Source organism: Pinus tabuliformis, chromosome 5_1, assembly GCF_031772625.1.
Source record: "Pinus tabuliformis cultivar Carrire ecotype Pingquan chromosome 5_1, CPIR1, whole genome shotgun sequence".
Lineage (NCBI taxonomy): Eukaryota > Viridiplantae > Streptophyta > Pinopsida > Pinales > Pinaceae > Pinus > Pinus tabuliformis.
In genome coordinates this window covers 364024013-364046462 of record NC_142305.1, presented here as the reverse complement: position 1 = coordinate 364046462, position 22450 = coordinate 364024013, and the positions used below count along the sequence as shown (strand labels likewise).

The following is a 22450-nucleotide window of genomic DNA, read 5'->3' as shown; positions in this document are numbered from 1 at the left end:
ACATTTATCAAGCGCTTTCTAACATCCCAATCCGCAGGACACATTATAGGCACTAGATTTGTTTCTCATATTGGTATATCTATTTTCTATGGCACATTCAATGTATCCTTCTAAATACATTGTGAGCATGTTTTTGTTGTTACTGGTAATAATTCATGGAGCAGCACATCATAAAAATAATGGAGACGAGGCAGATTAATAGGTCTCCAATGCCAAAATGAATCCTAAGGAAACAAAATCTCTATTTGAAGTAATGGAATCTATGTCTGCAGATGCAAATGGATAAAAAACTATCATGTCCCTTGATACAAGAAACATGGCAGGGATTGGAGTGCAAACAAGGGAACAACAATTTCTTGCATGTTTCCAGGCTTAATTTTGGGTACAAACCTAATCCTTCATGCAAGAAAAATGCAATTTTTCCAACTTCAATTTTCAAGATCTCATATTTGTAGGTACTTTTTATGCTCCAAAGATTCATTCAAGAGAACGTCACAATTCCTTTGGGTTTTCGTAAGCTAGTCCCCAATTTGGAGTAGTTGAGCCTGTGTGCTAACAATGGTCTAGCTAGTGAAATTACCGGGGATTTTGGAAGCTTCAGGGGATTAGAGGTGTTGACACTCTCGAAACAATCGTCATGGGGGAATCCCACGATATTTGGGGAGGCTAAATAGTCTCATGCATTTAATTTTAGATTTGAGTTATAACTCTTTCAATGGAAAAGTAACTCAGGGAATGGGGAGTTTAAGAAACTTGTTGGGCCTTGATGTAATTTACAATAATCATAGAGGCCCCATTCCATAATCCCTTATAAATCTTACGATGTTGTAGAAGCTTGATTTGAGCTCTAATTCCCTCACAAGCCACATTCCTGCAACTCTTGTGAGCTTGAAAAACTTGGAGTTCATAGCTCTCAGCAATAATAAGATTACAAGCATATTCCATCCTTCATTTGGAAATTTATAGAGCCTCTGGTACTTCATAATAGATAATAATCCAATATTTTCTCCATTTCCTGTTGAACTTGGAAAGCTTAGAAAGCTTAGGAGATTAGGCCTGCTATTTCTAGGTACTCAGGTTCAATACCTATGGCTTATGGAAAACTTTTGAATCTAAGATCTTTGAATTTAAACAAAAACAAGTTTTCAGGAAGTATTCCTTCCATTATAGGTAATCTTGCTCAGATGTACCACCTTAATCTGAGTGGTAGCATGCTAACAGGGGCACTCCATTTCTCTTCAGATTTTTTGCACAAGTTACATATGAACATAGACTTGAAGAGGAACTCAGGTTTGTGCATCAATGCCTCTGAGGTTATGCAAAAATCTCAGTGCTTGGGTGCGGATGTATATGCATATTTTCCCATCAAAGAAAGGGGAAAATCATCTAATAAATCCATGGCAGTCACGCTACATGCAATGCACTTGTATCATCCAATTTTCTTTTCAAGGAGTCAAGAACATAGGAATGCCAAGACAGGGGCTTAATTGCACTACTGAATGCAACAGGAATTTGAAAATGTGAATTTTTTATATTGATAAAGATAAAAAAAAACAAAATAGAACTTTGAAAAGAAATGTATCAAATGTTCTTGTTGAATATATTCTGAGAAAACAAAAACATGAGCCCTAATATATTGGGCCAAGTGATGCTTCTAGTTATATTCAAATAAACAACTATATACCGATATTGCTTTCATTGGGATTGAATACAAGCTCAGGTACAAAGATAAAATATAATCCATACATGAAGTTGCTTACCTGCCACTTGGTGTGAGGTGGGAACATTTAACAAATCGCCAAATGATTTGTTATCAGAGGCATACTACATAGCCAATGATCTAACCTCATTGGTGACATGTGAGGTTTTGGACTTTGAAAGATGCAAAGGTGAAGAAATTGACCCGAAGATTATATCATTCATGTAAGAGTCACATCGTTCTCTTAGTTTTCCAATTAAATCAACCAAGCATTCCCTATCGACTTAATTAAGAACAATTAGAAGGCGAGTTGCAACTCTATGAGTCAAGTTATTTTCAACTCACAAGATAACCCACAAATAACCTTTATTGTATAGTATTTTCTGTGATTAGCTTTTCTTCATATGACTATAATTTAAACCAGGAGTCTCATAAGATTCATTGCATACAAAAAATATGCAGAAGATATGATAAAAGATTCAATAGTAGAAATGTTAGTAGAATATAACAAGATATGATAAAAGATTTGATTTTTTAATTTATTTGATTAAAGAATCATTGACCTTGCAACTACCAAAGACAACCCTTGCACCACAGGAAGATACACACTGAGTAGTTTTGAAGTCTCCCTACAAATATCGTTGGGATTCTCTATCACCTCCTCACAAGATGTAAACATTTATCCAACACATTCTAACATCCCAATCCATAAGACACGTTATAGGAACTAAATTTGTTTATCAGATTGGTATATCTATTCTCTCTTGAACATTCAATGTATCCTTATAAATACACTATGAGAGTGTTTTTGTTGTTACTGGTAAGAATTCATGGAGAATCACATTATAAAAATCATGGAGGCCAGGTAGATTAACAGGTCTCTAATGTGAAAATGAATCCTAAGGAAACATAAGCTCAATTTGAAGTAATGGCATATATGTGTGCAGATGCAAATGGAGAAAAAAATATCACGTCCTTGTGCATAAGGAACATGAGAGGGCTTGGAGTCCAAACAAGAGAAAAACAATTTCTTGCATGTTTCCAGGCTTAATTTTGGGTACAAACCTAATCCTTCATACAAGAAAAATTTTATGTTTCCAATTTCAATTTTCAACCTCTCAATTTTGGAGGCACTCTTTATGCTCCAGTATTTCATGCATGACAACATCACAATTCCTTTGGGTTTTCGTAAGCTGGCCCCCAATTTGGAGTAGTTGAGCCTGCATGCTAACAAGGGTCTGACTGGTGAAATTACTAGGGATTTTGGTAGCTTGAGGGGATTGCAAGTGTTTACACTCTCAGAACAATATCTGTGGGTGCATCCTACCAGATTTGGGGAGGCTAAATAGTCTCATGCATTTAATTTTAGATTTGAGTTATAATTATTTCAAGGGAAAAATCCCTCAGAGAATGGGGAGTTTACTCAATTTTTTGGACCTTTATTTAACTTACAACAATCTTAGAGGACCCATTCTATAATCCCTTAGAAATATGAGGACATTGTAGAAGATAGATTTGAGCTCTAATTCCCTCATAGGCCACATTCCTGCAACTCTTGTGTACCTGAAAAACTTTGATTTCATATCTCTCAACAAAAATAAGATTACAATCAAATTCCCTCCTTCACTGGGAAGTTTACAGAACCTCCAGTACTTCATAATAGATAAGAATCCAATGTTTTCTCCATTTCCTGTTGAACTTGGAAAGCTTAGAAAGCTTACGAGCATAGGCTTTCTAGTTCTGGGAACTCGGGTCTAATACCCGTGGCTTATGGAGAACTTTTGAATCTAATATTTCTGAATTTGGATAACAATAGATTTTCATGAAGTATTCCTTCCATTATAGGTAATATTTCTCACATGTACCACCTTAATATGAGTGGTAACGCGCTGTCAGGGGCACTCCCTTTCTCTTCAAATTTTTCGCACAAGTTAGATAAGAACATAGACTTGAAGGGGAACTCAGGTTTGTGCATGAATGCCTCGGAGGTTATGCAAAAGATCATAGTACTTCAATGTGGATGTATGTGGATATTTTTCCATCAAAGGAAAGGGAAAACCATCCAATAAATCCATGGGAACTAAGCTGCATGGGGTGCATTGGAGAATCAATATGTACCTTGTAGTAACTTGGATAGTGTGTGCTTTAATAGCTTGATAAATATATCCTTCTCCCATTAACATTCAATTTTCTTTGGGCTTGGAGATAAATAAGTTGAAGGACTAAATGCATATATTGATAAAAATCTCTATCGAGATTAATGTCTTAGCTGGGTATTGAAATTATTTGCTATGCCTCATTTCTGGACCAGATGTGTTGAGAATTTAAGAGAGTTCTTTACTACCAAATTTATAGTTTAGTTGCATTTCAGTGTTCTGAAAAAATAGTGTAAACAACCTAGGTCATGGAATGTATGAGGTAGTAATCCATTGAGTATAAAATATTACATTATGGATATTGATGGATCAAATGCAAGCTCAATGTTGATTGGTAAAGTGGCTTTCCTTTGGGTTGTGTAAGTTGTAACAAAGAGGTAAATGTGCTACTGAAGGTTGGGAATCAGGCGAACAGTAACATCTAATATAAGAAATAAAATTATAAATATTTTCTTGTCGCATGGTCTCAACATGAGAATGGAACACAAATAAAACCATAATTGGCAGAACGAGGATGCCTTAGCAGCTTGTAACTTACAAATTGGTTGGTGATGGTTTGGACTACTTGGCAAGGGTATGGTAGGAGTTCCCACCTCATAATTCGCTCCAGAAGTCTGAAGAGATAAAAAAATTATTGGCATGGAGCTCAACGAGAGCTTACAGGTGAAACACATGGGGTTTTTTGAGCAAAACTTGTTGGTTTTATAAAGCTAGTGTTTAAGGGATTTCCACTATCAGCGAACAACATTATAGCTTGGGTCTCAATTAACATCTAATCTACAAAGAAACTCATTTCAGTGCCACTTGTAACATAAAAAATACCACATCTAGAATGTTCAATGTCAAATTGGACTACAACTTTTTAATTCCAAGCAATCTAAACAGAGATAAGCACAAGAAAAAAGTGTGAATCGAAGAATCATGAAAAAGAAACAAATATTTAGAATCAGCAATAGAATAAGGTTCAAAGTATAAGTAAGAATCCTTTGGCATTGAAATTTAGAGGTTTAGATGAATCCATATGCTCTGAAGGAATGCACACATACATGGACAGAAAGAGACTTAGATTAACTATGACTTTAACAAGAAACATTCTGACCATTTGCATGAAGCATCACAATGAAGTTTCCTCTATCAAACTAATGTCATATATAATTAAATAAAAATTTAACAATCAAAATTTTGATTTTCTTTAGCATATTTTATAAGGTTACCAGTTATGGTTTTTGACACAACATATGGGACACAAAATTTTCCAAATTCCCACAAATTGGTCAGATGGACATATTGCCAGGGATATAAATTCTCTTATTCATTTTACTTTGCATCACTTAAGGAATAGAATAATTGAAATATCAATAATTATCTTCAGTTAACATTCCTAAATTTAATTTCTCAACAAAAGGCATAATTCAATTATATACTCACTATTTCAAAGAAATATACCCTACAACAAAATATCTAGAAACCTTTAAAAATATTTTCTAATATATGGGTTTTCACAGAATTAGAAAAGATATCAGGACACTTTTTCCGAGATTTCCACTTTTCCAAACAACTATGCAAAATAGATTGGTCAAAATTTCTATGGTCTCCTTGAGAGGCCCGTCAATTAGAGAGTTGCAATGTTTGATGACCCAACTTTTTGTGAGAAAAAGGGAGATGATTTTGGTTTTTCCTTTTATTGCCATATTTTCTTCGGTCTTTAATATATAATGTCTGATTCCAAGGATACAAAAATATTTCTTTAAAATGTGTTTCCAATAGTTTTTGTATGAATTAGAAAGTCAATTACTATCAAGTCCCTTTTATTTCCAGAGTATATTGTAGATTACACATTAATAAAATCTATAATGCCTTGGCTACTTAGGGAGACATGGATCCTCAAAAAGTGGTGGAGTTCCAAGGTCTGGAGATTCAACTGTCTCCAAAACCCCATTTTTCATGTGACTACTTCTAAGTCGTAAATAATGAGGTACTAGTATCAGACATCCTCGAAAAGATAAACAATCATTGTCTTGGGTAGTGTAGTATTTGCAAATCAAATGGTGAATCTAACTTTCATATCATCATGTCATTTCCACTCTCTCAAAAGGTGTGGAAACAGATGGATGGAATCATAGGATTGATATCTCTTTGGTCAGGAGATTCAATTGAAGCAGGCCCCAAAAAATTGTAGAAGAATGAAAATACAAAGGGTTTCCAAAAATGCATTTTAATTATGCCATGGAGCATTTGTTTGGCAAGAAAAGCTTTGATTTTAGATGATAGGGTAATCCCCCTTGTATGCACATTTATACAAGCATGGACTTTCAAGTTTCCATAGCCTTTTCCGCTTTCAGCAACATAGTTATCCATGGATGTGTTTATTGTTTCAAGCATGTCAATTCCAGTATGGACATTATCAACTTCATGATTTTCTTTATCATCCTCCTTGTTTGCTTCACCTAGTAGGTTGCAAAACCTTTTTTGGGAAATGCATTGTTCCTCTACATGTTTTATTTGCTCCAAACTAGCAGTAAACCCTTGACCATTTCTCACGAACTCACTAGAATTCAAGTAGTCCATGAGATCACTTGCATCAACAATATTATTTTGATCAGTAAGAGGAACTTACCTTCTATCATTACTAAGGGCTTGCCCTGCTCTCTTCAGCATTTTCAACTTTCTTTGTGGTATTGGAGAGGCCTCTTCGGAAATAAGAAGGAGATATTCATCATCAATCTTTAAGTGGCTCACTTAACTTTGGCTCATTTCCACTTCCATTCTAAACCTTTTAGTTATAAAGGGACCTACACTTAACAAACACCATTCAATTTATCCAATCATTGTTCCGCTTAAACTTCACAAGTGTTTTTACTTCTTATAAAGAGCGCAAATCAAACCTTTTGTAGAGGTAGATATATCAAAACCTAAAAATGGATGGACCAAAGACAAAGTTGGCACAATGAAAATAGATTCAAACTTTTAGCATGCTTCCCTTTAGCCTCAAACAAATCTAATTCAACTTAAGAGTGCAAAACAAATAACTCATAGAGACATTGATGTAGAAGCAATATTTTTCAGAAACCTATAAAATAAGCATGGCCAGGCCCTCTTTTTTGATAGTGCACGTGGTAACTCATTACTAAAAATAATAAATAAATAAAAATGGCTAGAGACAGTTCAGCACATTATATGAAACTACAGGGTTTCCAAAGGTTTTCAAAATTGGTGACTGCTAAGTATAGGACTCATTATGTTATCATTCTTTGTAGAAAAGTGGCCCCATTTTAGGATAAATGGTTTCCCCAAAAAGTAGGAAATAATGTGTTAGATCATGATGCAATAAGAATGATATGTATCTCCTTATGAAAGAGATGGTTTGAAGTATCCTTTTATAATCTAACTACTCCATTCATTTTTTAGATCTTGTAATTTTTAGATCAAAGTTGGCTATGTAGATCTCAGGCAAGATGTATATCCTCATGAGATCTAAGAAAAAGCATATTAGAAAATTTTCCAGCGTGAAAATTGTAATGGAAAATATATATTTGAGAATATAATAGAAAAAGTTAAATTTAGATCAACAGTTACCAAAACATCTAGAGAAAATGTCCAACTTTGAAGAGGATAGTGAACATAAGAAAAGCAAGAAACAATTGATATTATTTCCATTGTAAACCATAGTAGAAGGGCTATGTTATTAACACTAGTAAGAACCCATATGTAATATGTGTAACCAAGACATTATTCAAAACAAGCAACATATACCAGTTAACAGTCCTGTTTGCAGTAACAACCAGATCAATTTGAGTGAGATAATATTGACACTCTGCTAATTATTTGTAGCACCAGGTGAAGCAATAAGACAAGAAAATATTAGTCTAACTCCTGGTGATCTCCATTATATTTGAATGTCTCACAATTTCTAGCTACATGGTTGTTCCTCCTTTTCTAGGTTCATGGTGAGGAATACTACACAAAGGATGGGATGATTGAATTCTCGAAACGTAGACCTCAATTCATCTAAAGAACTTGCTTTCGAAAGGATTGAACTTGCCTTGATACAATAGAATTTGACTGCTCACTACTTACTTGTCCAGTTGTACAAATTTCCTCTTTTTCTTTTTGATGTCATCAGCGTGTTTAATGTTCAATCTGGATTGTGAGAATCTACATATTGTTGGGTTCTGGAACTGGACTATAGAGTGTGCCCCAACCTGTAGTCCCCTTGTCTTTTCTCCTATATTTTTACCATGTTCCCATGTAATGTTATCATGTCTATTTCGCTACACTCCTATTGACCTTTCCCTTCAAAATTTTGGAATGTCAAGGCTAAGGGAATGAAAGAGTTTCCTACATTTGCAGCCCATTGAGTAGTTATATCCAGGCACTTTCTAGGGGACTTATAATAACAGAAAATGTCATCCTCACCAAAAAAAGTGGTCAATAGATTCATGCCAACATCAAGGGAACTTTGGAAAAAGTGCATAGAAGAAATATTTCTCCTAGGGTGTTGCTGGAATGTTATGGTGCAATAGTACATGAAATATCTTTTGCTAGGGAATGACTACACATGCTTTTGAAAGCTACTGGACCAACTTCAACCGTTACACTAATTCAACTCCTTTGTCATAAGAATAATTGAACAATGAAGGATAATATGATTTGAGAGTAAAGGAAATAAAAAATATGAATTATGGGGGAAAGAGGGAATATAGGTACATTATATTATCTCAAAGATATTCCAAATTCGTGGCAGTAATCCAAAAGCTATGTCTGGTACCTGAAGAATTTTGAAATTGTGTGTAGACATCAATGGTAAGATCTAGTTGATTTACATTGCAGTGAAGATTGTGAGAGTGGATCCATGATTCCATAGTACTCAAAGATATAAAGAATTCAAAGACTATTTTAGCCAATGAAGTGTGCATGCAAAACAAGGTACACTACCCCAACACCTTTTCTACAATGAAAAGAGTTAAGTTATTGAAGAAAAAAATGATGTTATTATTGGATCTAGGACTAACTAATTTCTCTCTCTCCCACTTCTCTCCTTTTCCACTATGCTACAAGAGAAAACCCATGCAACAAGTGAACTAATCCATGAATACTTGTCTTTTTTTTAACAGAAAATTCCTATAGAAACACACAACATGCTACATACCATAGGTACAAACTGACATGCATGATCTCTAATTGTCAAGCCCTATCTCAAGCTACCATTGGATTTCTTGTTCTATAAATTACTATATGTTTCTCCATTTGTTCCTTCTATTGTTGGATTTGGCTAGGATAAAAAAGCCTTTGATACATTGTTAGAATGGTAAGATGTCAATACCACTTAAGATAATAATGTTCAAATTGATGTGCTAGTATACATAGTGCCATGTTTCAACTGGATCTAAGTTTATAATCATCTTCCTAATTGTGTTTATAGTGTTTATGGTAATCCCCATGACTATTGAACTTATATTGGCAACATAACACTCTATAATATAAGTTGATAAGAATTTGTTGGAGGCCAACAAATTAATGTTCGATTGTCATTTCATAGAAACTCCTATCTAAGATCTAGAACTATCTCCATTTGTATTTTACTATGAACATGAATTTACATTGTAATTCCCAAAATAGACCAACAACAGTTCTAACAAAGACCAAAGATTAATGTTTTATTGTAAGCTCATACAAACTCCTATACGAAATATGAAACTGTCTCTATTTGAATTTTACTCTAAATATGGGTCTACATTATAAATCTCCTTGACTAACTTATAGTGTATCAACTAAAATTGAACCACAAAAACCCCACACTAAAATAGATTAGCAGGCTTATAGCACAAACCCTAGATGAGAAACCCTGGACAAAACAAAGAGGAGAGCTCGAGTAAGGATGAAGCCAGATACTTCAATCTCAGATGATTATTTTTAGTAATAGATGATTTTAAAAAATGTGTTTAATAGCAAAAAGAACAAATAAAATGGATTTGTGCCCATCATTTATACCATTACAGTACAAAAATATCAAAGACAATATTGAAAGAAAGCAGCATACCTTTACTTGTTATTTGTGGACTCTACGCCTACCGAGATAAATGAGCATCATATGAGAGCATTGAATAATGAGAAAGGTGGGATGAGGTGATCCATAAATAGAATTTGAGGACTGAAAGCTTTGAATGTGTTGCAAGGTCGAGCAATATGTGTTGCACTGTTGAGCCGTAGCATCCCAAGCTAATCGATGCCATGGGCATCGAAAGATGCCTATACATACCCCACATTGTGAGATGAAAAAAAAATTAAGGTGGAACAAATTGTGGTGCCAAAATTTTGTCGAAAAACTTTGATTTGGTTTAAACGCAAAGAATTTACATAGCATTGTGGCGCCAAACGTTTGTCAAAATACATTGATTTGGACATTCATTTGGTTTAAATGGAGAGAATTTACCATAACATGGGTCAACTTTCATTTGGTTTAAATGTACAAAATTTACAATAACATGGACAAAGGGGTATGCAATTAGTGATCTTATGCCATGATATTTATGTGGGTCAAAGAGTATAACCTATTCAAGTTCTAGTTTTTTATGTGACCACTATTTCTCATATTCTGATTCAAATTAAAAGACTCAAAATTAAAATTATGTCAAGGTTTTCGCTTTTTTTTATGCTAATGGAAAAACCTATGAGCAATTTATGAAACCAACGTTTCGGACTAGCTAGGTGAGTCCATCATCAGGGCAATGATATCTGTATTTGATATCAACATGGATATAGAAAAGTATGATAATATTTTTTCTCCTAAAGGTTTAATAATTATTATTTCTTTGAACTAAGCTTCCGCCTATGACAATGAGGTCAATTTCCTAGATTTAACATTATGAGATATTTTGACCAATGGAGGAATTTCTTTTGGGGCCTTTATCTTTACTAATATTTGGACAACATTACTAGAATTTGGACACTAGGAATAACTTTCAAGGCCTTTACGAATGGATATGAAGAGGACCTTATCCCGAAATATGAGCAAACTATTATTCCTTGCATAATTAGAATTAGTATGAAGGAAGGAGAAAAAGACCTTTACTCGTAAAATGAAGCTTCTCATGATCAAGGACCATGAATTTGAAATTGAACAACAACATAGATCCTCTCTAAAAAAATCTTAAGGATATATGGGATATCAATTCCATTAGGATTTTTTTCATATTGTGTATAGGAGTGAAGGAATGTACCATGGGTAAGGGGGGTGAGAAAAGGAATTATGACTTACAAGAAATTTTTTAGTCTCAAGGGATATGAGTTAGACGTAAAAACCACATAGATCTTCTTTAATGAATCTTTGGACTTAAGTTGAGATATGGGCATCATAAGAGGTATGTAACAACAACACAAAAACCCCACAACAAATAGTTTGTCATCTCTCTGAGATGTGAGTATCAAATTCCTATTAACCCTTAAAACCCTTTTATATTAGTTTCAAATTCTATTTCTTGTCCCTCCTTCCAAATGGAGCAAAAAATTATTATATATTGTAAATTTATTCTCTATAATGTATAGAACTGATATAATTTTAGCATTATTGATGGATTCATAAACCCCTTTAAGGGGTTTTTTCAATCCATATACCTAATTTTTAGCATTACAACTGGATTTAAGATTAAGGGATTATCTAAATTTTAACACCATAAATGGATTCAGAGACCCCTTTGTCTCAAAATTTTAACACTTATGAAACCATTTTTAGTGTTAAAATTTAGTGAAATGTAACACTTCAGTATAAAAAATGCAATTTTCCATTTCTAGAGTGACACAATTAAAAATTACTAACATAAATGACTAATTCATATACTTTTTATGCTTGTTAGTTGGTATATTTTTATTCTTGGACTATAATAGTCGTTTACATTAATCTTTATTTATTTTGTCACTTATTATCTAGTCATATATCTTAGTCTTGGACTAGATTAGGCATATAAGTTAGTCCATTTTAGTTGGGTCACTTATTATCTAGTCATATATTTATCCCTATAATAAATTACTCATTTAAGTTAGTCATTTTTAGTTGTGTCACTTAAACTTGCTCAAATTTAGTAGTAATTCACTTGAAATAATTGTGGTGACTAATTTTTTTAGTCGTGTACTCACTAATCTCTCATTTTTTACTAGTGTTGGCTTTAGATCTCTATGGTAACTCAGCCAACACTTGTGACAATGAAGAAAAAGATCTATATGAAAGTATATTTTTTAGGAAAGAGGTTGATCGCGACTCTAAAGGAGATCAATGACCTATCAAAGGAAAATCTCAAGCGAGAAGAGCCACTGAAAATCTATGAGCTTTAGAATGAGAAGTTGAGGACAACAATAGTTGAATTGAATGCTCAACAAGAAGAGGCTAGAAGACTAACTGGGATGCTAACCAATCAGCTAAGTCAGAAGGAAGCTTACTATGAGAGACTACAAAATAAAGAAATCTCATTGAGACATGACTTAGAAAAGTAAAATAAATAATTATCTCAATATCAAAAGCTTCATGGGAGCATAAACACCTCAGATGAGAGTCTTGTTAAGAGAAGATCCCCATTCATGCAGGCTAGTTTGGGTTTTAAGGAAAAACCAGGCTCCAAGATTGTGAAGGGTGAAGTGTCAACTTCCCATGTAAAGGGAGTTCAAGATTCCAACAACAACAAAGAAAGAAAGTTTGTTGGAGAGAAACAACTGCATGGAAAGCATCAATCTCCCTCTATCTCTCCCCCCAAATCAATCTCCCCCCCTCTCTCTCTATCGTCCAAATCTATCACTATCTCCCCCCTCTATATCCTTCTTCATCTCTATGTCTCCATCTCTCTCCCTTCCTTTTCTCTCTCTATCTCTATCCTCTCCTCTTATTTATCTTCCCTCCTCTCGTCTCTCCCTCACTCTGTCACCATCTCTCCCTTCTCACTTCTCTCTCTCCCTCTCCACCTCTATATCACTATGTCTTTGTTCTTTCCTCCCTCTCTCTCCCACTCCAACTCCATCTCTCTCTCTCTCTCTCTCTCTCTCTCTCTCTCTCTCTCTCTCTCTTCCTTCCTCTCTTTCCCTCTATCCCACCTCACTCTCTCTTTCTCTCTTTCTCTTCCCTCCAACGTTTTCACTATCTCCCTCCCTCTCTCCGCCCTCTCCCCAACTCTCTCTTAAATTTGGTCACATTGTATTGTGTTTAAGAAATGATCTAAATTAAAAAAAAAAAAACTTATTTTGTTGTAAAATATTAAACCTATATTTTGGATTAATCATGTCAAAGAAAATAAAATAATGAAAAACATTAAAAAATCATTCACTATATTTAATATATTATAATTAGTCAATTTGCTTTCTGTCATCCCTTGGATCCTTAGCTAAGATGGATCTATGCCAATTCTATATATATATATATATATATATATATATATATATATATATATATATATATATAATCGACATAGATCCATCTTAGAGTAATTTTATTAAAACCTTAATTTAATTTCTATGGGAATATTTTTAATAGTCATGAGGATAAAGGTTTAGATATATCTCAAATAGTAACATTTTCCCTTTTAGATTCAATTAAAAAAATGTTGTATAATTAAATTAAAATAAAATATTTTTACTATGAAATAAGTTATGGTTTTCGCATGTGGTATTGATAAGCCATGGTATTGGCCCATGGTACTGTAACAAAGCCGATTTACAAGTTAATATCCATGGAAAAGTGAGGGTGAATATCCATGGTTAACAATATTGTCATATTGTTATAAAATATTTTGATTGTGAAATAATTTATGTTTTTTTGGGCATGTGGTATTCATAATGCGTGGTATTGTAACAAAGGATATTTTTTACAAGTTAATAATATCTACTATAATGTGGAGGTGAATATCCACAGTTAAGAATCTTGTCATATTATTATAAAATATTTTGGTTTTGAAATAAGCTATGGTTTTTGGACTTGTAGTATTGATAAGCCATGGTATTGGCCCATGGTATTGTGACAAAGCCTATTCACAAGTTAATATCAAAATAAAAATATAACAAATTCAATTTTATTATTTTTGTTGTGAATATCAAAATAAAAATATAACAAATTGAATTTTATTATTTTTATTAATTTAACTTTTTATTATTAATTGAGGCCATATTTAAATGTTTACACTCATCCCACTATCATTTTTAACTTCTTCTTCTTCTTCCTTTTGATTTAGCATCTTACGCAAAAATAACAAATTCTTATTAAAAATAAATCATTTAACCTAATTGCAATTTATATATTTTGTTTTATATTATAAATATTTGTTTTATTTTTTCCATTATAAATATTTATTTGCTTTTTTATTTCCAGTTTAGCCCTAGGTTCAAATAAAATATTCACAGATTACAACATCACATTGTAGCACTGCATTTTTCTCTACGTTGTTGATATATGCGTGGAAATTCCAGAAGAATGAAGACTATCAATGTGATCTATGTATTTCGTGGGATTCGAACCCAGATGGAGTTTGCATGGGATTTCATGGGATTTGAACCTGAACCCAAATGGAGTTTGTATGGGATTTCATGGGATTCGAACCCCAAATGGATTTTTCATGGGAAACACCCTAGGAGAGTTTCAACGATTAGATGGAGGAAGTGCATGGCCATTTGTACATGACTATGAATTTGGACTATGGAGAGTTCTTCCTTTTTAATAAAGATGATTTTTCTTCTTATGGGTAAACAATTTCGATGATTTAAATGATAAATATTTTATATGATCAAAGCATAAATTTCATCTAGAGTTGAGGGTTTAATGACTATGGTAATGCAGATGTTGATTGCAGCCAAAAATTCAGCAAAAGGCAATGCACAATTAAACATTTTGCATGTGCTTATTGTACAAAGGGTTTAATGATTATGATAATGTAGATATTGAGTGTGGCCAATAATTCATCAAAAGAAAATGGACAAGTAAGCATTTTTCATGTCCTTATTGTTTAGATCAATTTTCTCCTCCTTAACTTTTCTAGGGTCAGAATTCATGCAATTTTATTTTTTATTTTCTCCTTTCATTTTTATTTTTGCCTTTCTTTTTAGTGGTTGGTTGTTCATGTAATGGAATCTACCATGCCGAAATTCAAAGGGATCGAGTGATGCAAGCAAATTTTCTAGTAGGATGAAAATACTATACCTTCCTCAAACTTTGTTACATGAAATTAAAATTTCTAGTAATCATGAACATAAAATATTTTCTATTTCATCCTTAGATTCTAATCTCAATGCCTATAGTTTTAAACAATGTTACTATATTTTAAGTAGAATATACTTAGATCCATTAAACCTTACAACTCTCCAAAGCTTAGGTTAATTTCAGCTAAAAGGAAGGAACATGAATGGCTTCTAAAATTTAGACTCAATGCTTACAGACAATGATTAAAAATTGAAGAACCCAAATGGTTTGATAAATTTCACCCACCCATCAATTTACAAGACCTTTTCTATTATTATAACCTAAACAGACAGAGTAGAAGAACTAGAGGAGCCTGGATGAGGTGGACCTTGATCTGCTTGACACTTTTCAAAAGTTGTCCATGCCCTTGACTAGAAGAAGAGATTTCCCAACATTGTTGTATATGTTGTTTTTGACAGTGTTTTCATTCCTACCATGCATAGGTAGAGGTAATTCAGGAGTATCTTCATCTAGTTAGGAAGTAGCTTTGCAAGGTTTTTCCTTCTGATGATAACTATTATGCTTTAATGTAATTCTTTTTTTGTGATAGCTCGTTCTATTAAATCCCCAAGCACACTTTGTCACCCATGGAAATATCCACTTATTTCAGGATGAATGAGATGGAGACCAGGAAGTCTGAGAGGACTCTTATTGTTGTAGATGAGAGGAGTTCTGTGACATATGTTGAATGATGCACTGCACCATTTTATGACACTAATCTTCTCCATGCCATAGCAGTGGATCTCTATGGCACTGAGCAAGCAACGATAAAGTATTCCACTGGAAAGAATTGGTATGTAGGGGACAAGGAATGAAAAAATGGGATTTATAATTTTATTACGAAAAGAGGTTTGTGCGATGGAGGCAAGTCAATGATTTTGTGGACCTAAGTAGAGACTAGTTCGACAATCACCACGAAATACTCAAGCATTGTTTTGAAAGGTGATGATGCAATTGTAGAGTTCTATTTGGTTGACTAAGTCAATAGGGGGGACAAAGATGATCCATATAGGGAATAATAGTAGGAGTAGGATTGTTTCTAAAATTATATCTATAGGCAAGTCAATAGGGGGGACAAAGATGATCCATATAGGGAATAATAGTAGGAGTAAGATTGTTTCTAAAATTATATCTATAGGAAAGTCAAGGAACTATTATAGAGGATTAGTGTAGGTGCAACCAAATACTCATAATGCAAGGAATTTTTTACAGTGTGATTCAATGCTCATCGGTGACTAGGAAGTTGCAAATACTTATCGTTACATTCAGGTACAATATGAGTTACATTCTAAAGCCTCTAATTTCCTTTATTGATAGTCCTTCTTGTGTCCCTGTCTCTCTTAATTTCATTGTGGTAGGATTCGAATGGGTTAAAAAACAAGCATATCATTAAGTAAAATAGACACTCACATGTCACTACATGTCATTGTGCATACTCACTATTTCTTATACAATTAGAAGTGAACAATATGATGTGTGCACAACTAAAAATCCTAGCAGGAATGATGAATCGAGTTATAACATGGAAATCGAAACAAAGAATCATAAACTATCAATAAATTTGTGACAGAGAGTAAAAAACACAATAAAAGATTATATGCCAACATTGTCTATTTAGTGCAAGATGGTACTAATAATTCATAATTTTCAAAGATGGTGAGTATCGTGAAAATTCCCTCAAGAAAATTTACTGACTTGAATATAATATGGTCAGTGCAACTATTTACTTTAAATATGCTAAATTTAGCTTATTAAAACAAGTTTGAAAATCACTAGAAACACTAGTTATTGGCTTGAAGATAATATGGTCAGTGCAGCTATTTACTTTAAATAGGATAAATTTAGATAATTAAAACAAGTTTAAAAATCACTAGAAACACCACCCCTGTTTATTTTAAATAGGCTAAATTTAGGTAATTAAAACAAGTTCGACAACCACAAGGAAGACCACCCCCGCATCATTTTATTTCCAGTTGTACAAGACAATATTGAATAAAATTATGGGAACTTCAATTTAAATTGTCCACACATAAAATAACAAACAAGGTTGATGCTTTTAAAATCTATATTCACCTTTAAATATCAGATATGACAAGGATGGATCATAATTTTAAATGCTATATCCATCACTAGCTATAAGATAAGAGTTAATGAGATGAGAAACGGTTTGTCTTGATATAACATGTAAACATCATATTACTTATTACTTATGCATATTGTATCTTATTGTGCATATTTTAATTGTATAACTTCAATCTGGGTAATTTTTTACATGTAAATTTTCAAATATGTAGAATTTACATTATAATAGCTTAAATCCACAAACAAATAAAATATTAGAAAAATGGCAGGGGAATGAATAAGCATTTTCAAAGTGGTTTAAAATTTCCCCTTGGTTGGTGAAGAACCAATTCAATGCTATTTTTGGTGGAGTATTAAGTTATTAACTGGAGATAAAAAAAATGTTAGTCTCTTAAATGAATGAAAAAAGGATATTTAGAATGTTATATAGAAGTTAGATTTCACATAGCTATATCTACCCTAATGTAACTATAATATTCAACTCCATTTTTTTATATAGAAGTTGCATTTCATGTAGCTATAAAAGTTATATTTAAGTGTTTTAGATAGAAGTTACATTTTACAAAGATATCTCTACCCTAACATAACTATAATATTCCAACTCCATTTTTTTCACACTTTTCAACACTTTAAAGATTTGTTTATTTTAGTGTGATTATGCAATTAAATAGTTGATATTGTTTAAGACATCTCCTATTTGAAACATTTTGAATTCTTGAGTTGGATCTTGGGTAGGTTTTTGTTACTACCATATATCATGTTTTAAGTAGATGTTGTTTTATAATTCACCCAAGAGACTTTAGGAGCAACCTTGAATTGCATGCTTGTTTCCATTATACATTTAATATTTGCAACCTTTTCCACGTGAAGAACCCAATATCCCATGTTGAAGATGAACTAATTACCTCAAAAGTTCAGGATTATGAGTTATTATATTTCCATAGGGGGCTATATCCAGAGAAGGAAATGACAACTATCACAAATGGCTTTTGTTGGGTTGTATTTAATGAAATTCCACTAGAATTTGCTACTAAAGTAAATCAATTGATGAACTTGAAGCGTGAAGGTAGTGTTAAATAGGTGTTGCAAGGTATCTCTATAGCACTATCTATCTATATGATTCTAATTCCATGAGATGGTGTCTCAATAACATTATTGTCCAGTGACGAGTGCTATATGCAGATAGATTTCTCATGTCCTACAGGTAAATCGTAGCATTATATTTCTATGAAATCTCGGAATGTGTTCAAAGTTTGTCTCAGATAAGGAAATATGTATGTACTCTTGAATTTATCTATGTTGTAATAAGATCAAGAATAAATTTGTCATTGCAAAAAATTTGGATCTACCATGTAAGTTTTCTTTACTACATGAAATTCCCTATTTGTTATATCCCAACTAGTTAGGGTTGAATTTCTTTTTGTTGTAATGAGATTAAAAAATAAAGTTGTCATTTTAATCACTGAAATCTACCCTGTAATATTTATTCACTACATTAAATTGTTTATTTGTTAGAGCCCATCTTATTAGGATTATCAAGAGTCCTCTTTCATGACAATATTTATGAATGCTCCATTCTTGCTCAAATAATTACATATTATAGAAAGGTGGAAAATAAATTAGATGCACCTAAATGGTTTCTGTTTTGAAATGTGTGGAGGGAGTATAAAATCATTTTTCAGTTGCGTTCAAATATTTTGGAGCACCCACTAAAGTGCCTCATTTTCCTCCTAGTTAATTCGATTTCTACTATCCCAATGCTTCCAGAAGTCCTTCTCCAAAGTGATCTCTCAACTATATTGGAGGGAAATTGGTTACTTTACTAGAACCCATAGATTAAAATTTTATTAGGAGAAAGGGATGAGAAAGCTTCATATTCTTCAATATATTCTGCAAGTTAAAATCATATCGAATGATTGCCTTTCTATTTAATTGATACGACAATCACTCGAGTATTTCTTAGGGTTTTGAGACCTTTTAATCCAGGTGGATATTGGTGACCACCCACCAAGCCCACTTGGGCCCCCACCATTGTTTCTTTTAGCTTTTCAGTTTCCTTAATTGTAGCACAGCTTACTATTTTTACCAGTTTTTCAGGTCTTGAACTTCCAGAGCCGTTTTGAGGCCCTAAACGATGTTTTTTGGGAAAACTAGGAGAAACTTGCGTCCTTCACCCAACATTTCTCTTCACAAAGCTGTAGTTATTGAATTGATCTTTCTAACGAGATATTTTGTGCATCAAACAGAGATCGTATGCCAAAGTTACAACCTCGGGAAGTTGATGTACCAATTTACCCAAACATGGCTCGTAGTTTGGTGTTTCATCTTCTAGCGTTAGGTCTTTGGATGTTTAGGGTTTTCCATTGTTTCTCAACAATAAATAGGTCTTCGAACCTCATTGTAACACAATTTAGAGGCATGTAGCCACCACATCTCTTCTCAGAGATAAGCTACCATCGCCCTAGCTATTTTATTTCCATTTCTGTTTGTAAGCATATTTCATTATTTTACAATAATGAAATAAAGTATTATTTTTGTTGCATCTCTATATGAATGTTTTTTTTTTTTCCCTTGGAAAAAGTCGTAATTTTATTCATAAGACAAAATTACATTTTGTAGATGCTAAGAAGCATATGCATATGGTATATTTCTGTTTTCACGGAAACTAAACAACAACAAAAAATAGAAAATAAAAGGTAAAATGCTATCCTTTTCTCCCTTTCTTTTTCTCCAACTTTTTCCAACCTCCAGTATTGGGGGTGGCTGTTATAATGGATAACTGATTTTCAATTGTATTTATGGGAGAGTCTTTGTCAGAATTAGATCCTTCTGATCCATGAGTTTTCTTGTTGCCCGATATTTCCAATCCTGTTGGCTAGCATTCTATTTGCTGCAGGGGGTTGCTGGGGTCTTCCTCTTTCTTTAGTGTACTGTTCTGGACTTTTTGATAATCCATTTATGCTTTATTCTTTGTTGTGTCTACTTCTTCATCCAAGGGGGCTGTGTATTGCCATCCTTTTGGCTTTCTCTGTTGCTTCTTGTTCCATTTGGGGATTTGTTTTGCTTGTGGATAGACATTATGGAGGTGGTCTATTTGTAGACATCCACGACATCAGAATGTTGTATTTTCGTAGTCTAAAGGTTGTCTCCGTTGTGTATTATTAAAATTCAGTGTTATACCTCCTGGTAGTCCTTGTCTAAGATCTAATTCAACACATATTCTGGTGAAAGTAAATATTCCCCTTGTAAGTCTATCCCCATCAATCTTTAGGAACTTTCCCAGAGTGTTCCCTATGGCGATTAATACATTATGATGCCAGAAGTGTAGTGGGAGGTTGTGAAACCTCACCCAAACATGCATATTTGATACCACCATTGTGTTAGCATCGAATTCTTGAAACCAAGGGATCATGAAGAGCCCTGCATTTCCCCAAAACCATGTTCCCTTGTTGAGGATGTGTTCCCTTTCATGTTCTGTTTTGAATCTGACTATAGAAACCCCTTGGGGCATAAGTATATTTCATAGTTTGGTGACCATGTATCATATATCCATTAGTGTAAAACATCAGATTTGGGCCAAAATCCAGTGAATTTGAATATATTTACCTCAGGCAATGCGATGGTGAGAGCAGGATTCTCAGTTTTTTATTCTACAATGTAGGGCCCAGGAAGCTCTGGCATTGTTGCTGGTTTAGTTTCTGTTTTTCCCTTACTTTGACGACATCCTTAAAGGAGCCTGTTCTCTTTGAGCTGGTTCTATAACATCCACCCTACAGACAGAGGTTCATTATGATGGTCGAGTCTGTGGTTATGTTATAATCCTGAAGGGTGTAGTTATCCTGTAAATTGAGACCCACATAAATCAGATTTTACCTATATGCTGGTATACCAAGGTGGTTCTGTATTTTATACCTTAGATCCTGGATCCTGCTCCCCTTCCAAATCCTCCAGCAAAGATGTCTGCCTTCCAATGTTTTGATGAATATTTATATAAGATCCGCCTCAGTAGGGTATAGATCTGTCAAAGAAAGGGCTTGATCTGTTACCCAGGTGTCTAGATCTGAGCATATCAGAGCTCTGTCAGTTTCTTGCATCGGTAGATCTAGGCTAACTGATGGATCTTATAGCCTTGTGGTGTTCAGTGTTGTGTCATTCTGCATTGAAAGGCTGCTATCAGTCATGTTTTCCCCCATATTTGCTTTGCCACACACCTTCTCCAGTTCATTCTTGTCTTTGAGCTAGGGGAACCCTCGGATCTGAAAATATTGATTTAAATCTGGCTATTTCAGGGGGAAATCTACTACATATATTCCAAGTTGAAGGGGGTTTGACCATATGAGAGCCTAATTGGTTGCACTGTGCACCAGATCTAGGGTGTGATTACGAAACCCCAAGGAATCAATCAGATCCGGTATGCCTAGGAAATTTTCCTACCCCGTAAGATGACTTATAAGAATAACCTTGGCCTCATTTTTGATAGAGTTTGATGGTGGAAACGGCGGCCCTGATATGCATATAATTAGTGATGTTCTGATTTTCATTAAGGTGGACCTTCAAATTGACCTGGACATAACCTTTCTTGCCCTTAAGATCGGGTTTCTTCAGATCCCCGACTCTCTTCTTGGCCATGGAGACAACTCCTTGGCTGCTCCTGCCATTGTTGGCACCTCCAAATTACGCTGCAACAATGAAGACAATATCATTCTCAAGGTCAAACAAGTTAGAAGTGGTGCCCAATTCGAGCCTGGACTTGACCTCCAGTAGGGAGGAAGCAATAGAATGGAGCCGACGAGGAGAAGAGGAGGACCTTGATCTGGATCCAATGGTGAGGCAAGCCATGGGAGAAGAAGTGGGTAGTTGTGTCTCAGCTTGCAGATTTGGTGTTGAGGCAATTTGGCCAAGCACTATAGTAGCTACGTTTTTTGAAGCCATTCTTTCTCCTCTACCTTCTCTTCAGTAGAGATGTTGTAATATAACTGAAAATATTTTATGTATTTCACTGTATCATTCAGAATGGCCCCTCTATATGTATGGTTATATCTGTAATTTGTTGCATTCCTATTTAAATTTGGACTAGTGGTATCAGAGTGCTCTACTCTTTCTTTGTCTTTTTTTCATGTCCCCAATGAGGTCAGGATATAAGGAGTTAGGGCTTGAACTGGTCGAAAATTTACATTACCATCCTCGTAAATCCCTATGGCATCCCATGGTGGATGAAAAGAAAGATGAGGGGGTAGGATATCCTATCAAAATCTTTCTCAAAGAGGCCCTTGAGTGACAAAGGAATGCGATGATGGACAACTT

General features: G+C 34.0%; 1 pseudogene; it reads left to right on the top strand.

The window, feature by feature from the left end:
* Positions 1–1487, top strand: part of LOC149164948 (uncharacterized) — a 62697-nt pseudogene extending 61210 nt beyond the window's left edge.
* The last annotated feature ends 20963 nt before the right edge of the window (positions 1488–22450 follow it).